We start from the raw sequence: 3,490 nt of genomic DNA on the forward strand, positions 1-3,490 counted from the left end.
TACCTTTAACAATTGCATCATTTTAGACGTTAAGAATAAAATTATTCATAGTTGTAAACCATGAAAATTATGCATCATGACTCTAATACCATGAAAATTATAGAAGATTATATAAAAGATTAATATTTCTTCATATCATTACGATCACTTTTACATTACAGATACTACAAAGATGAATTGAGAAGACGATGTAACTTTGTTCAACTAACTTCTTAACAAACTCAAGAAACACTTCAACTAACTTCTTAACAAACTCAAGAAACACATCCTTAGTCTGGTTGTTGCACAATATATATAGATATATATAAAACATGACGACATACTTGTATATCATAAAAGAAACCTTGAGAGGCCAACCTTGTCCCCCGTAGCATCGATGTCATCCTGAATTTTCTGCTTATACTAGGAGAATAAAAATATGCCACTGAAAATCTATCAACATTTTGGGGGACAATCACCCTGTGTTTAACGCTTTTATAGATATCATTAGTGATTGCTTGAAATAAGTCACCAACATTAACGATAAGTGCATCAGGATTGGGTGGAACACTCATCCATTTTTCGCCCTTCTTCAATTGCAAGCCACTTGTTTTATCTTGATATAGAATAGTAAGGAAACCGGAATCGGTGTGAGGCAACAACCCATACACCTTAGAAGATAATGGAAAATCACATTTTATATATATGTTCATTCGCACTTAACTATCAATGGGCCTACAATTTTCTTTGAAGAAATTTTCTTCTATCTCCATGTTTCTAGCTAAAATTTCAGCCAACCCTTCTGCTAAGGATCCTGCTTTTTCTCCGAATGTTTGTATTGTTGATCTGAAAATTATCAAGAATTAGTATCAGTTTAAGATTACAATATTTTGCACTTGATTACTAAATATGCTCATACTCAATAATCATATAACTAAATTTGTAGTTTATTCTTTAGGGTTAATTACAAATAACTACCCTGTGGTTTGGCCGATTTGCGATGTGGTACCTGTGCTATTTTTTCGCAAACACCTCCCTGTGGTTGTCACCATTAGCAAAATCACGGCAACGGTAAAAATTCTGTTAAATCAAATGGGCATTTTTGGAAAAATAAAATTTGACTTTTTTTTTTTACTTTTTTAGTTGACCTTCTTCTTCTTCCTTCTCTCTCTCTCTCCTCCTCATTTCTTCCATTGTTGTTCTTCCTCCTCCTCCTCACTTCTTCTTCTTCTTCTTCTTCTCCTTTCTTCTTCTTTTTTTTTTTAAAAAAAAAAATTCTGAAATTCCCAATAAACATTTGGAAATTCCAGACATTGAAGAACGTCTGGAATTTCCAAACGTTACTGTCTGGAAATTTTTCAGCCATCTTGAAAATTTCCAGAATTTAAAAAAAAATAGAAAAAAAAGGGAAGAAGAAGAGATAGAGGAGGAAGAAGAAGAAAAAAAAGAGAGGAGGAGGAGGAGGAGGATGATGATGAAGAACAATAGAAGAAGAAGATGAAGAAGATTGAAGAAGAAGATGGAAGAAGAAGGAGAGAGGAGAGGGAGAAAGAAAAATAATAAAAAATAAAATAAAATTCGTTTTTCCCAAATTACTCCTCTGCCACGTCATCATTTTAACAGTTTCCATCAATTTGCCTTGATTTTGCTAACGGTGACAACCACAGGGAGGTGTTTGCAAAAAAAAAAAAAACCACAGGTACCACATCGCAAATCGGCCAAACCACAGGATAGTTATTTGTAATTAACCCTATTCTTTATATATTTATTGCAAATTAAGTTGTTAAATAGAAGTTGATAGCTTTGGTACCTGAGCCCCTGATAGTCATGCATTTTTTAGATATCTGAAAACGGTATGTGGAAAACTTCAAACCAAGAAAGTTGGTACAAAGAAGCAGCTTTAGGGTTCCCCCATCTGTAACTATTTGCTGGTAAATTTAAGAAACCACATTGAGATTTCCTGTTAAAGGGCTCATAAAATACTTTCCTTTGTTGATATTGCATCGCCTCTAAAGTTTCTTGTGGAATCCCATGATTTTTAACTTGAAAGAAACCCCATTCACATGCAGCTTTACCAATCTCTTATGCAATTTTGTTTTGTCAATAAAGATTCCATATCAAAGAGAGGCAACTCACATTCTTCAGCCACGAAAACATTCTCATCTTTAGCTTGTGCAATTGAATTCTTGATAAGTACCTCGTAGTGTTGGAAATAAAGAATGAAGAATATAGAGAATTGAAGCAATCAAATGTATTGATTTGTATATATTATGAATGTATCGATATACAAGAGGTGATGGGTATATATATAGAGATTGTAACAGCTCCTAGATTATCTCTAATTTAAAGTTTGAAATCCCTGATAATGTGATTAGTTATTAGACTAAGTAAATGGAGTTTGACTGGGTAATTAATAATATTAATTATGTTCTTAGATAATTAGATATTATTAACACCCCCCTTCAAGCTGATGCCGAGATGAGAGACTGAGACTTGACAAAGTTGTTGAAAGCGAGATGTCGGAAGCGGCATGGTTTGTAGGTCGGCTACCTGATCATCAGTAGAAATGAACCGGATTTCAATGGTACCTGATTGGACTTGTTCACGAACAAAATGATAGTCAAGTTCAATGTGTTTTGTTCGAGCATGGAACACCGGATTAATAGTGAGATAGATAGCGCCGACATTTTCACACCAAAGAGTAACAGGACGCTGTAGTGGGTACCCAAAGTCATGTAGGAGGGATCGCAACCATAGCAGTTCGGCAGTTGCATTTGCAACTGCTTTATATTCACTTTCTGTAGAGGAGCGAGCAATGGTTGGTTGCTTCTTGGTGTGCCAGGAAATTAGACTACGACCAAGATAAATACAGAAAGCACCTGTGGATCTGCGATCGTCTGGACAGCCGCCCCAATCACTATCAGTATAACAATGTATTTGATCAGTTGGGGAACAAGAGAATAAGAGCCCAGTGTCGGAATTCCCTTGAATGTAGCGAAGCAGTCGTTTGACAGCCTTCCAGTGTTCTGTAGTTGGTCCATGAAAAAATTGGCAGAGCTTGTTGACCGAAAAGGATAGGTCTGGACGAGTAATTGTCAAGTATTGAAGGGCGCCGACCACACTTCTATATTCAGTTGCAGATGGAAGTGGTGTGCCTTGATCACGAGAGAGAGGTGGAGTTGTTGCCATGGGAGTGAGACATGGTTTGTTGTCAATCATCCGTACCCGCTTAAGGATGTCAGTAACATATCTGGCTTGATAGATGTGAATACCTTTTTGAAAATAGCGTATCTTAATGCCAAGAAAATATGAAGCACGATCAAGATTCCTTATAGGAAATTCAGATTCAATTTGTAGAATGGTGGATTGAATTTCAGAGGGATCAGAGCCTGTTATGAGAATATCATCAACATAGCAAAGTATGAATAACCTGTGTGACCCGATGGTTTTGAAAAATAAAGAGTTATCACCATGGGACATGACAAAAACCAATCGTAATAAAAAATCCTTT

Source organism: Euphorbia lathyris, chromosome 2 (genome assembly GCF_963576675.1).
Source record: "Euphorbia lathyris chromosome 2, ddEupLath1.1, whole genome shotgun sequence".
NCBI classification, from domain to species: Eukaryota; Viridiplantae; Streptophyta; class Magnoliopsida; order Malpighiales; family Euphorbiaceae; genus Euphorbia; species Euphorbia lathyris.